The following is a 15,483-nucleotide window of genomic DNA, read 5'->3' on the forward strand; positions in this document are numbered from 1 at the left end:
GCGGAACAGCAGGTCCGTCGGGAGGAGGGAAAAGAAGGCGATTCCTGCTGCCACCGTTGCCCGGAAACCCTGGACGAGTTCCAACTGTCCCCTCCTCTTTCCCTCACTCGCTCTCTCTCCTTCCCTCCCTCCCTCTCTTCTCTCCTCTCCTCTCCTCACCACGTCTTCCTCAATCTGCGCCTCACTCTCACCTTCTCGCTCTCTCTCTCTCTCTCTGTCTCTCACTCTCTGTCGTACGCTCTCTCTCCTCCCAGCCCAGCCCCCTTTCCTTCCCACTCACTTTTCAGCCGCAGCAGCGGTGCACAACTGCTGCGCCAAGCCACTCTATAGGCAGCACACTCTTTATACACACACACACACCTAACCGATTCTCTCTCAACACACTTCACACACATATACGGCACACAGCCTACACACCCTCACGTAGTACGACATGAATACTTCATGAGGAGCCCCCTCTGCTCATTCTGCTGGACTTCAAAGAGATTTGGTTAGTGTGTGTGTGTGAGTGTGTACTTACACCCGCATGTAAATCTACTTCCCATCACTTACTCACTACATTCACACACAAAAGAGCACACATGATAGTGTATAACACACAGCACTATAAGAAATGAAAAGGAGCCCGGAGAAAAACAAAGAAAATCAAAGTGGCCCACACATTAAAACTGCTGAGATGGATGGGAGGATGGATGGGAGGATGATTACAGGAGGATGGATAGCAGTGCTGATGGATAAATCAATGTGCGGACAAAGCACACAAAGAGCTGTAAATGAATTAGGGGAATAGGTGAGTTATGACATGTTAATCAGGGCATTAGCTCTAAGCAAAAACTCAGCAGCGCTTCTAATAATGGTTTCAGTGGTAGTCCACATCACAATGCTACCTTTTCACAATGGAACACTAACTTTTCATCAGATTTAAACCACATTAAAATACTCATAATTTCAGCAGAAGAACTTCTTGTGACTGAGATTCAGATTTTGGCAATGACGTATTTACAAAATTATGTTTCATATTACGACAGCCTGTTATTGATAAATGTGAGCAAAAAAAAGGCATTGACCAAGGCCAGGAAAGTAAAAAAAAATCTAAATTTAATATCATCTATCACAAAAGGATGAGTGAGGGTCTGTAGACTCTGCCATGTGTGGACCCTGGAACCAATTCACCAGTCCCACCACTGTCACCATTCCAGAGCTCTTTCTAATGAGGCTATTGGTCAACCTGACAGTGCTTGGAGCTTAGACCTGCTTATAAAGCCTAGTGAGTTCACATGGAATGAGATTTGAAGGTAGAGTCATATTTACACACCTGTTTTTTGTTTCTTAGTTTCACAGCATTTGATTTCAAAATGTTATTACTGAAACATCACTTACATTCTGAATTTGCCGTAAGATTTTTAGCCTCTGACCTTCTTACGATCATTTACCCCAATGCATAAACACCATTATAAGACTGTAATGGACCAATTATTACATATTTCCTCTCATCGGGCCAATAAATGAAAGTACAGTGGGCACTAAAAAGTATTTTTTGACCTTGATAAACTTAACATAATTAACAGGGATGTATGTTAGCTAGCATAACAGAATTGGGCAATTAGCGTTTTCTAATCCAAATGCGTGGAACTGTCCAGTGATGCTGTGCAGCTAGAAAAGAAGTTATGGTTGGCTTCATATGTCTCAGAGTAACCATGTGTTTACCCTCCTGAGTCTGTAGCATTGTGTGACTGAGGGAGTCATTGCATGTATTTGCTATAAACCTACATCATGTCACTGAGGTAATTGAGATACACTCAATTTTAACATTTTCAGAATCGTTCCCCGCTCATCCATGACTTTTATGAAATTTTATTAATTACTAACACATTTTGCATGGCTGTTATTTGCCTGATACACTGAATATACTGGACATACTTAGAATATATAAGAATAAATATCGTAACACTCTTTGACCCCAGGGGGTTATAAGAGTGGGGGTTATATGGCAGCCAAACACTTTATTAACACTAAACCAATGTGTGCTTTCAAAGTGACAAATGAAGTCCTTTGATAGACTAAGACAAAAAGCAGAAAAACAAAGACAGAAGGTGGCCATTAAATAGAATTTCTGAGACTCAAACCGCTGACCTCTCACTCAATGGGATCTTTTTAAAGTTTGTCAAATAAGCGAGGGTCATTTTTCTGTCCTGATGGGTCATTAGGAGACATAGCCATTAACTTGTTTGTTCTTCAAACATCTACAGTTCCACAGTAGCGTTAAGGCTAATGACTGGGCTGTGTGTAATCATTAACTATGTCTTACGTGTCCAGACTGTCCTCTTTCTCCACTGCTTTCTTTCTACATCGATTTGGATTAGACCAACATTCAAGAGGACAAATGCTAATCTATAGCAGGAAATAAATGATCAGTAGATTGGTTTCCCTACAATTTTTCACAGATCCTGTGAGGTACAAAGATGCCTTTTTAATGTTAAAAAGACACTGCACATTTACTGTCTATTCGTTAAAGGAAACACACATGGAGAAAACTATAAACATAAAATGTGGTCTGTCAAGCCTTTATAGTTTAAACATTATTTTTTAAATACGTCAAATGGCATTTTTGAGTTTGTTTCTTTTCTTTTTTCACTGAGAAAATCAGCATAACATTAATTTATCAAGGTATCCAAACTTCTGCCAAAAATCTTTAGAAACCATAAAGAATGTGTGCTCCCTTCTGTAGAGGAATGGTCCTCAGGTAAAAGGCAGTTTTAATCCAAAGACCTTTGCTTTTGATCTATGCCCAGCTCAGAGAACAAATCAGATGTCTCCATTCAAATAAAATTACTATTACTTACAACCTGAAGGCAGGAAATACTGAACATACGGAACATATCTTTCTCCTATCCAGACAAGTCTGATGGGGATTTACTACAGCTTTAAGTCCTTCACTGGAAGGAGAAAGCGATTTCAAAAGCAGAATTGGCAACCATGGCTTAAAACAGGTGCTTAGAGCAACAGGAGGACTGAGTGTCAGATAAGAGGTCATACGTCAGCTTTTCGAAAGGCGAGAATTAAATAGAAAATGGATCCAATCCAGATCTGTGAATGAGAGTGAGATGAAGTGTTCAGGTGCAATAATATACATCACTGTGAGAGAAGGCAGTTGACGGCAAGAGAAAAGAGAAACAGTAAAGTCCCTCTTTTTGATTTGGATTTCAGATATGTTCTTCCACGTTTGTTCTAAAACCACATGACAGCTATATGATGATGTGCAGTTGGGGTACTGCAGTGGGTACCATCGTTGCTTCCTAGACAGAAGACTAGGGGTCGACTCCCTGTTCTGGTGAGCACATCACGCTAAGCTAATTATTCCTTGTGCAAGTATCTATTCCTCTCCAAATATCTAAATCTGTAAAATGATAAGTTAAATGCCATAAATGTAAATGTTTGTGGTTATTTGGGCCCCTTTCAACACCGGTTTTATTGGATTCGTGAGGAGATATGCTTGAGAAATGTCGGTTAAAATTTAGCAAGCTAACACGGTAGAAGACAAGCCTTCACACATATATAAATCATGAGTGTTAAGCTTCAAATGTGTAGGAAACCCCTTGATCAAGATGAGAAGAAAAGTTGGGAGACGTTTGAGAGGAACATGACTCATAACAAGGAACTGGGGGAGCTTCTGGTCTGTTGAGACAGTAAGGTTAGAAGAAAAGCTGTAGTGGGACATGACTCCAGAAGCATCTCAGTGTCCCTCATCCTTTTTCCAGTAGTAGAAGGTAGTATATTGATGGTGAACAGATCGTTTTATGTGAAATGGAGGGCTTTAAAATGTAAGAAATATGATCTTCACCTGAGGCACGTGGAAAAATGCATTCATTAAAATCTTGGCTCAAATATTCACCCAATGATGATTTCTGTCACTTCTAGATTCCATAGAGGTTTCATTCAGTCACAAGACATTTTGGAGAGTATCTGTTTTCAGATGGGGACATAAACGCTAAAGCCTTTTAAATGACGGGGTCTCTGCTTAAGTCGATCAATCCTTGATGTCTTTCATTTGTCCTGAGCGCCTCCTGTCACTAAGAAAGCCAATAATGGTGTCTCAGAGTTAGCGGCACAGCCTTAGGCAATGAAGCCTTAGGCTTCAAACGCTCAAACAAACAGCAGGTGGTCTAGATAACTGTGACTGAACCCCAAGAGACATGCCCCCAATATTACCTCCTTGTCTCACCTGTCTGAATGCCTGGAACCTGTTGGGTGGCCATTTTCTTTCCTTCTCAGCTCTTTTGTCTTTATGCTCCCTGACAGCTGTTTCTGGTGGCATTACAGAGTCACTGCTGCATGACTTATTGGATGATGCTTCATGTGTGGGGCCCTGCCCAGAGGCCAACTAGGCGCTTTTGTTGTGCAAAGCCAGGAGGCAGCAGCACCATGCCCTGGCACAGCTTCTCACAGCTTGCTAGCATGTCTAGTTTTGCTAGTGACAATCAACACTCAGTGGGTCTGTCTGACCCCACTTGGCAGAGTTCAGGTTTGGTATAAAGCCTCCCTGCGGTGTTACTGATCGAGCTGGTCATGAGGGACTGCAGCCAGAGCCCAGACATGGAGCTAGCCCTAATCAAACATTAGCTCTAATGTGACCACCCACAGGTAGAGCAGTTGTTGATGATGGTGAACTACAGGGGCTCAGCTGGTAGAAGAACAAGAGAACGCTGTTATTCAGCTAACCTACATTTTCTCCTCCAGCACACCATAGAGGGGAGGGTTTACAGACCCCCGTAGTGTCTCAACCCCTCCGATCATTTTCCCAGGAATAAAGCCAGAGTGGAAGACATCAAACACTCAAGCTCGGAGACTCCAGGGCAGCCACCCATCGCCTTTGTCAATATCTGGATGAGAAGTGTTCTTTCATTGTTCTTCATCTCTTTTTCCCCCTACTCTCTTGAATGCATCTCTACTGTACCCATGTTTTTTCATGTGGCTCGCCCCTCAATAAAAGGTTAAAATGCAGGAGGGGGGGTCTTTTTAAAAATGAAAAGCAGGTAATCTTCCGTGATCTTATTAGCATTCATCTGTGACAGTGTGGGGTGTGAAATGAGAGAGGCAGGATTAGGCGAGTACCTCATGAGAGGAGAAGCTGGGTGAGGGAAGGGGGGAAACCAGTGAAAGGAGGGAGAGTGTGGGGCTTGAAGAAAGGGGGGCTAGAGGGAGATGAATGGAGGAGGTACGTGGAGTATTTCTGGCAGATAGCCAGCTTGAAACCCGATAAATTACAGTGAATAAATTTCAAAGTGAAATGATTGCAGAAGCCACACCGGACTTGTTTCCAAAAGCCTTCAATTCCCAAGGTGAGGGCTCTCTGTTGGCACAAAATAAATTAAACTGTTGAACACTAAATGAGAAGTATTCGCATTTGAATGATAATAACATATCTGAAGCAGAACAGTGCACAAAGGGAGGATGAGGCTCTAAATAGCTACAACCGAGCCATTAGGCAGCCATGCATCACCCCTTGGTGAAAGAGTATGCCCATTTTTGGAACCTTACAATATCTGGACAGGTCCTATGGTAATAATCTAGTCCATTAGACGTACACCACTTCTGAGTAGGACTATGTCTGTAAACTGACATTCATTAACAAAGGCCAGAGGGTCTGTTTCTAACACGAGTGAGCAATAATAGCTAAAATGGAGTGTGAATTAGAGGGTAGCTCAGGAGGTTGTGGTTCTATTATTCATATCTGGCACATTTGTATAAGTACCCCGCCTACCCTCATTGAAATCTCCCACATTCATATCTCTATAGAAGAAAACTGCTGACCTTCATAAGCATAAGTACTTAAAAATATGACTTTCCTTACTTCAGATATTCAGATAACAGAAAACACCCACATTTTTCCTGTTTCTAGCAAACAGAAAATTTTAGCCTGAATTCACGCTGTCTATAAATCATGATCTCATTCATTCATGCCTTTTCTGCATCCGCTTCATTATAATCAGGGTAGCAGTCGGTCTGGAACCTACTCAGAATGTCGTGTACCATTCACAGTTGAAGCGATACCAGTGCAGGTACCTGGTAATTCTGTACCACTACCAAACAGTGTTTTTTGTGGCACTTTGATACTCTTTCTGTAATGACAAAATTAAAATATTATTTCAGATATAAACATTCATTCATTATCTGTAACCGCTTATCCAATTCAGGGTCCAGAGCCTACCTGGAATCATTGGGCGCAAGGGAATACACCCTGGAGGGGGCGCCAGTCCTTCACAGGGCAACACAGACACACACACACACACACACACACTCACACCTACGGACACTTTTGAGTCGCCAATCCACCTGCAACGTGTGTTTTTGGACTGTGGGAGGAAACCGGAGCACCCGGAGGAAACCCACGCAGACACAGGGAGAACACACCAACTCCTCACAGACAGTCACCCGGAGCTGGAAACAAACCCACAACCTCCAGGTCCCTGCAGCTGTGTGACTGCGACACTACCTGCTGCGCCACTGTGCCGCCCTAGATATAAACAGATATAGATGTTCCTATAAGATTTACACAAAGACATGAAATAAAAGTCCCAGCTCAAAGTAAACACAGTGGCTTTTGTGTACGGTGAAGAAAATGAAAATAATGATGAGCTTAAAAAGAGCTCATATTTTTCTGATACCAACTCTGTAAAGCTGCGTTGTTGTAAAATGCGATATATAAATAAATTTTGATTTGATTTGATTTGATATTTAGGTGTTTTTCAGAACTAGATTACTTAGAGACACTTACCTGAAGATGTCCATAAAGTTGTCAATTCCTCATTTCAATTTTCATCTGGCGACTTGGCTTTCAGGATTTTCTGTATATTTTAAATTTGACCAGGTTTTTACTCCAGTTAAAAGTGTTGCCATTGCCAACTTTGTATTTGACGTTACTAATACGGTCAAGTGCCATTTAACGTCCTTAAGATCAATGTACATTCATTTAAGAGTCTTTAAAATTATAATGGTGAAGGGGCTACTGTGGACATTCTGCCCTAATTCACACAGGCCCATGAAGTCAGTCCATGCATAATGTCCAGGCCCTTTACAAGACTGCTGAGAGTGACTGCTGTGTGCTTGAGAATTTTTGTGCTCAGCTTCATTCATTCATTATCTGTAACCGTTCCAGTTCAGGGTCGCGGTGGGTCCAGAGCCTACCTGGAATCATTGGGCGCAAGGCGGGAATACACCCTGGAGCGGGCGCCAGTCCTTCACAGACACACACACATTCACACCTACGTACACGGTTGTGTCGCCAATCCACCTACCAACGTGTTTTTGGATTGTGGGAGGAAACCGGAGCACCCGGAGGAAACCCACGCAGACACAGGGAGAACACACCAAACTCTTCACAGTCACCTGGAGCGGAACTCGAACCCACAACCTCCAGGTCCCTGGAGCTGTGTGACTGCGACACTAACCTGCTGCAACACTGTGCTGTCCTTAACATGGATATTAAACAGCCCATTAACATAATGCAAAGCCCATTGTCTGCTTCAGGCTTTGGAAAATATAATCGCACTTGAGACCATTTTCAGCTCACCATAACCCTGAATATGTGTTGCGCTGAACATAAATTTAGCACAAAATGATTTGACATGTGCCTGTTCTTCATAGTACAGATGTACTTTGGGCAGAACCCATAAAGTACAGACTTCAGTGCACAGCCCTACCCAGAATCATTAGGTATAAGGCAGGAAAACAGAGAGGACAGAGTGGACAGAGAGCTAGTGCTTCTCAGGGAAAAACCATCCATATTCCTAAAAAACAATAGTGTGTACACAATTAAACATGTGTGTTCAACCACACTAACCCAGGAAGAGGCCTGTGTGATCGGATGATAGGATATTAGCAATAATTAACAAACAACCCAATGGCATTTCCATAGAGAACTGAGAACTAGTGATGAATAATTTAAACATCGTGCTAAATAACATTAAATAACACATACATGGAATGGTTTTGTTTCCTTTTACTGTTAAAACAATCAATTATTAATGAGCATTAATAAGGAATTAGTCTATGACAGACCAAAACGCATGCTTTGCTTCAGGTTTCCCATAGTGCGACATACCCACTGAGGACATTTCTAAGCCTTATCTGTACAGCCTCAGCATCCAGGTGGTCCACATAAGTTCTAGAAATCTGAACAGTACAACACTTCCTGATTTTCTACAGGTATCTAGAACTGTACCGGTGTAAAGCACATGGACACATTCTTTTATTATTCATGCCTTTTTAAAAGGCATTATTAGCTGCTGTGAACACACACCAGCAATGTATGACATTACTGTGATTTACTTGACTTTCAAAGGCTGGGCAGGTGCTTTGTCTTATTCTTTTTAAATGTATAAAAATGGTACCTAATTATTTAAATATTTAATTGTATTTTAATAATATATTTTATATTTTTAGTTTTCAAATGTGTTTATGCCATGCATGGGGATAAAATACCGTACATCTGCACACTGTTGTCTGTCAGTTTGGTACAGTTTTTGAATTGTGTCGTTGTACACTGTCACATTTTATTCATAAAAATTCATATGTTTATTTTCAGACAGCAATTCACTAATAAAAAATAAACACATGGATGTACTGGAGATCATTTCCTGGACTGATTTTAATGACTCTCTCAGGTTCAGAAGCATCTCTCCTCTGGAATATGACTGTCACACTCGTCCCAGAGAGAGCAAGGCTGTATGCAGACAGGCTAAAAATAATTACGCTCCCTCTCACACATCCTCTAACCCAGCTATGATGCTGCGTGACAGCAGACGGGGTGGAAAGTGTTTATTTCTTACTTTCTTCATTCTGCTGCATCTCTGTAACTCACATCTCACTCTCAATGCCACTGATAAAGCTCAACAGCTGCTGCACTCCACCTGATGCTCCTCTCTCTCACTCTATTTGTTGGTTGTGCTCTCTCTCTCTCTCTCTCTGTTTTAATATCTCCATCTCTCTCCCTCTCACTACATTTGCATGTCTTTCTGTCTCTCCTTATCTCTCCCTGTCCCTTATTCTCTGCCCCTTTCAGTATTTCTCTTATGCTCTATATCTTTATTCTCCCGCCACAGTTTCCTTTCTCCCAACTCTCTTTCATTCTATCTATCTCTTAAACTTCCCTTTTGCTCTCTCACACTGCCAGTACTCCTGTATGTAGCTTTCCATTTTGTTCACTGTGTATGTCTCTCTTTTATAGATTTCTCTCTCTCTCTCTCATAGAAAGCAAAGTGTTTTTTCAGAAGACAGATCAGAACGTAATTATGGCTTAGTCCCCATCAGGCTACGAAATTATATAAACAACCCCCCATCACATACACACAGAAAAGAGAGAGAGAGAGAGAGAGAGAGAGAGAGAGAAAAGTGAGGGAAATCTGGGCGATCAGTTGTTCTAAGAAGAACCCAAAGCCAAAACACACCTGAGATTGCTATTTCTTTTGAACATGTTCAACACACTTTCTATCATGAGCTATACACTTAAAATGATGGTTCCACAAGAGTTCTTTACTAAAGGAAATGGTTCAAATACAGAAACCTGGACAATTGAAGAACCTTTGCATGATTAAATAGTACTTTGCCTCATGAAAGGGTTCCTCAGATTGATGGAGAATGTGCTATAGATGGTTCTATAATCGCACCTTTCAGAAAAAGGTCCTATATAGCACCAAAGACAATACTGTAACAATACAGGAACCATTTTTGATGCCATAAAGAACCTATAGAACATCCATACAGAAGCTATAGAACAATCTATAGCACATTCTCTATCAATCTGAAGAACCCTTTCATGATGCAAAGAACCCTTTATTCAAGGTTCTTCGAGTGTTGGGGTTCTATATAGGACTAGGTTCTTTACTAGGGGGGGAGAAAGAAAGAAAGAAGAGAGAGCAAGAGAGAGAGAGAGAGAGAGAGAGAGAGAGAGAGAGCCCTGGCAGTGATTATCTTCCAGAGAGCAGACTGCAGTGTTTCTAAAGGAGAAATTGAGATTAAGCTGAGACTGAGGGAAAGTCTTGGTATCAGCAGCAGCACTAACACTATGAGGAAGAACAGAAAGGCTGATGCCCTGCACATACAGCCACACTCACTTAACCCAGACACACCACAGTAGCCTCATTTAGTCATGTGTTCCAATGTAAACACGGAGATACAGGGTTTTTTAGGATTCAAACAATACACGTAAAAGTGTTTGAATTTTCATAAACAACATGGGACTGATCTCTATCTAAAAAGTCCTCCCTTGCTGAAGGCACTAGCAACTGATGTCATGTGGACAAATAAACTGTGTGTCATGTGCTGATAAGATAAGAAGAGAAGCCTTAAATGGGCTTCGCACAAACAGAAGAAAAATGCAGGAATGTAATGTTTTCAGCAAACGTCACAACCCATGGATATTTGTGGTAGAAGAAATACATGTGACATATCAGAGAAGGGAAGGAGAGAATATGAACTATTATTTATGCGAATCAGTCCAAAACATGGATCTGTTTACCGATTGGGTCTGAATGCTAGTTTGTCAGACAATTTAGTTAGCTGCTCTTAAATTTATTTCAAAGTTGTTTGATCACTATTGCAGGTTTGTCCGAAATTTCTAAAAATCTTTCACTCGTCTCAACATTTGATGGTAAAATTCCTCATCTCCCAGTATGAAACATCCATTCATTCATTCATTTTCTGTTACCGCTTATGTGGTCCATTTGGTTTATCAGGAGGCTCTGATTCGTTTTATCAGTCGGTGTAGCATGTAAATCAGATGTAAATAAATGTATAATTCACTAAATAATTAAGTAGGTTTGTTAAAGTCTTTATTTTTATTATAAAAATTTAAATACTACCTCCTCCAAAAGTTTCAAGTTGTCTGTTAGCAACTTAGCATCATCTTAGCAATGACTACAGCAATCAATGTCATACAAGGTCAAAAGATATATGCTGGCTTTCCCTTTTAATTTAATTCACAAATGTGTTATTATATTTAAATAGTTTAGTACAACAACAAAAATAAAGCGTTTAAGATTATTATTTTAAGGTTTAAATAGTAAAGTACGAAAAAAACATGAAAAAGACTGCATACAGATATGAATGTTTCTATAATTTTTACAGACCCAGAATCAGACTATAAATGTGTGTGTGTGTGACAATACACAATTACACCACAGTGTAATCCCATAGGCCATAGAACAGACAGTTTGGTGCCAGAGAAAGAGCTGTACTCCTCAGAGAGATGATAGAAGTGGTACTACCATATACTAAAAATAACAACAAATATCAAATAAAGAAAAGGGTTTATTTAAACAGGTGCAGTGGGAGGTGTACTCACATGAGCTACTAAATACCAAATTATGCAAATTAAGCGAAGAAAATAAACTTGGATTTGGCTAAAGCCATGGAAACCAATTACTGTAATTCTCTAGAGGCCAAGAAACAAACTGTATTTAGACGTAATTTGATTCTTTTTTTTTCTTGTTTTTTGTTTTATTTTTGGTTTTAACTAAAAACGTAAACGAAAAAACATATGTTATGTGTTTGTGCAGCATGGTGTCTGACATCAGGTGATTTTGAGTTCTGCTAACTAACACAGATTGACAGTGCAATTAAAGAGATGTTTATTATCTATGAAAAGGTGCATTGATGTTGTTCTAGTGGTTAGTACACGGTGAACTGCTTACTAAGACATTTTATGCTTCCTTTAATGTGCCACCTGAATTCTTACATAACATTAAATTACTGAATCATAAGTGTGTCCATGCTGTCAAAAGAAAACTGATTTCTAAAAGAACTGCAACTGGTGCTCTCTCAGATTACATTCCGTTTCTAAAAATAGCAATAAAACACTCAATTTAAAAAAGGTTTGTGGTTGTTTCAGATTGCCTTGTGCTGCTCGTAGTGTACATTTAATTGGCTTAAATGTTTTAAAAAAGTGTAGGATGATTAGGTTCTCTAGTATCCAACTAAGTTAATGCACTGAATTGATGATTCTGAAAGGTGTTCAGCAACTACAGCTCTTAAGCTGAGCAATCTAGCACAGTTAATAAGTTTGCATAATGCAACACAGAGCTCCAATTAGAGCCATTAAAGCTGCTTTCTGAACAATGGAGAAGCAATAGTGAGCATTAAATGAAAGCAGAAGTTAAAGTGTCAGCTGCGCGTCAGCAGAAAGTCAAAGCTATCAGTTCAGAAAGGTCAGAGCAAAACAGAACGCTGGTGAGGCTTCATTAGAGCTGCACTCTACACCTGCAAACCTCACATTCATGTGTTTTAACTGCAGCTCAGCGCCATTTGCAAAAACAACAAAATATTCTACTCAGAGAATTGCTCCAAATAGAATGGTTTATATTTTGGTTTACCTAAGGGTACTCTTCATAATAGGCTACATGTGCCCTATATATGCCCTTCATAACTCACATAGGGATACATAAACATGTATAAACGTAGTCCAATTGTAACCATTTTCATTAAGGTTGTATTTTCCCATTCAAATTTGTTTGATAAAGTTTATACAACTTCTGTCAAAGTTCGTTCTGACATTAGCTTGTGTCAGGACACTTTCTGGACTGAAATGACACAGACTATGTACGTCAGAGCAGCCAAGTTGTCAAATTAAATTCAAGCAATCACTGGTTTGCGACAAGCAAATGTCGCAAACCAATTATGCAAATTAGGCTGCGTTTCCATTAGCTCTTCACAAACACTTCAGAGTCACAGAGTTGAAAGACACATTTTTAATGTCAGGCAACTACGTTTTGCAATCTCATTGTAATATTATGCATATATTTTACAACATGAGTCCGTAATTCATAATTAAAAAGCGTAAAACGTAATTAAGTGCTTTATGAATCTGAAGCCACCACAAAGATGATGATTTTTCTGGGGCCTTAAAGCAAAGAACATTTCACCAATTTATCACTGCTCTGTATTTACACTGTGCCGGTACAAAACCAGTCATTAAAATGTGCTATGTCACTTCATTCAATGAAGTCTCAGAACATAAGCCAACAACAGATAACCAAAGTCATCTGACAAAGGCGTTGGGTCAACTTCAAACTTCAAAGCTGACAAAAGTAGCTACAATGTTTGATGTCTGATGCTATAAATGGTTTAAATGTTTATGTATGTCAGTTGTTGTGGCTGTCCTACAATAAGCACTTTATTTGCAAGAAATGTTTCATATTTGTGTTGAACCATGTTGCAAAGCCCACATTTGCTTGCTAAAAGCATGTGCAGATACTGGACATTCAATGACATCCATTATATGAAAGACACAAACCTCCACATCATTTCCGTCACCTACTATGATTATGGGTAATTTGGCTGTTAAACAACAGATACAGCAACTGTGCATCCGTATGAATAATTCATGGCAGGACACAGACCACAAACTACTCAAACACCACAATCATTTCTGTTCACACCTAAAAAGAAACAAGTATGCACAGAGAGAGGGAAAAGACAACAACAACAATATAAAAAACTATGGAGGAACTACCCAGCACATGAGAGGCTCTTGAGCCGGGGAAGAACATCAAAGCCTCAGCAGCCGGTCCTATCTCCAGACAGAAAAAAGCCACTCTCCTTTTATCTGTAAATCTTTGAAGGCGAGATTATGGCGGACCCTCCATCGTAAAAACCCACTTGCTCCCACCCCATGATTTTTGCTCACTCCTGCAGAATTCCATGGCACACCGGGGCAAAACAGCCTTCCCTGGAATGTAATACGGGGCAAGTTATATGTTGTATCTCACACATAAATGCTAGATATGATGCATGAAAGTGTGCATGCTACATATCACACAACTGTAGTGCTTTGGTCTGATCTTGACCCCTAGAATCACAGAGTATCTCCTGATGATATGAAGCTGGTTTTGACTGTGTAATAAAGCAGAGACTGAGCCTCTTCTCATGCTGAACACATGACTGTATGGTGTGACACGCTGGCTGGACACATTGCATGTCTTTATGACTGAAATTTTGCACTTCAGTGATAATCATTTGTAATATAGTTTAGTAGAAAGAATATATTACACATTTCTGTAAAAAAAAAAAAAAGATGGTCAAGGAAATTACATTTTAGAAAGCTATTAACGTTCAAAGGTTTATTTCTTCAATAAAACAGTAATAGTATAATACGTTTAAAAACGTTATTTTTATAAGTGGTGATTTTATGTATGTCAATGTTTTTCCAAATGTTGGCAAATTGAGTGGATCTATTAATCATATTTTCAGCATTGGATGCGTTGTCACAACTTGTAATGTTCTGCATGCTTTAGGCATTGGGCAGTGCCTGTGCAGCATGTGCAGGAGATACAGGCATGATACTCAGGAACATTAGTGGTTCTATTCACACATGTACTGGGCTTTTTACTAAAGACCTTGCAGGATAAAGTCAGGGTAATATCCAGTACAAATGTTGCAGGTATTTACATTCACAAATACAAACACTCTCAGTAAAGTTCAGAATATTTTTTCAGGTTAATGTCTAGTCATGCCCCGTTCCAGCCACTAACAATATCTTCTTTTAATCACCCTATGTTGCCAAGCTAGGAAGATGAAATCTTTATCCAAAACACATGACGAGCCATTGCATCTTTTCAAACCACCATTGGTTATTGGATTGATCCACACAATTGGAGGAGTAAACTAATTTCCTGATAATCAACACACTGAATGAGGGATATATTGCCTTTCCAAATAATTATTAAATGCAGAACAACCAAAAGAGAGCATTTCAAATATATTCCATCTCTCATTTAACTGTAAAACTATCTGCAGTATTTAAAACAATAACACAAATCTCCCAGCACTACAACATTACTCTTCTAAATTGACATGTCCTAAGGAAAAGGTCAGTTTTAGAAGAACACAATGTCTCTGGAACCCTCTGATGACCAGAAAGGACACAGGAGGGCATAAGGAGTCAACAAATAATGAACACACACAGGAACACACACAGTGAAGGCTGGTGGATTATGGGCAAAAAAAAAAAAACAAGCTGTAAAGGAAAGAGAGCTCAGTATGTGTGTCAGGGTTTGTGTGTGTTTGTTTTGTGCTTATCTTCTCACTCCCCTGGGCTTGTTTACTGCACTGTCAAATCTTAAGAGAGTGAAAGGGAACCTGTCACAACAGCCCGTCCATTCCCAAGCACAGTTTGGTCAAGTGCTCAGATCAAAGGTCAGTGAAGCTGAGGCATGCCACTTGAGGAGGTTGTGTGCATGCTGACGGCACCGTAATTCACTCGGACAGGTTCTGCCAGCACAGTGAAAGGGCATTGCGCTCAGGAGACATGAAGCTTAAGCAAGCAGCGGGGGTGAACAGAATTAGCTGAATTTTGGTGCCATGACCCTTCATCACTCGTTAAGAATGCCTAAAGAAGAGTCATGTTCACTTCACATGAATACATCAAATCTACACATTCCCTGCCCCAAAGATCACTAGGCTTATGTAGCTAAGAAATAACCAAACCTT

The 15,483-nt window shown here is 40.0% G+C and overlaps 1 protein-coding gene across 1 annotated transcript in view; it reads right to left on the reverse strand.

Moving 5' to 3' along the window:
• The window catches only part of kif26aa (kinesin family member 26Aa), a 105,104-nt gene that overhangs the window by 34,757 nt on the left and 54,864 nt on the right, over positions 1-15,483 (reverse strand). The window lies entirely within an intron of this gene.

Source organism: Hoplias malabaricus, chromosome 7 (genome assembly GCF_029633855.1).
Source record: "Hoplias malabaricus isolate fHopMal1 chromosome 7, fHopMal1.hap1, whole genome shotgun sequence".
Taxonomy (NCBI): domain Eukaryota; kingdom Metazoa; phylum Chordata; class Actinopteri; order Characiformes; family Erythrinidae; genus Hoplias; species Hoplias malabaricus.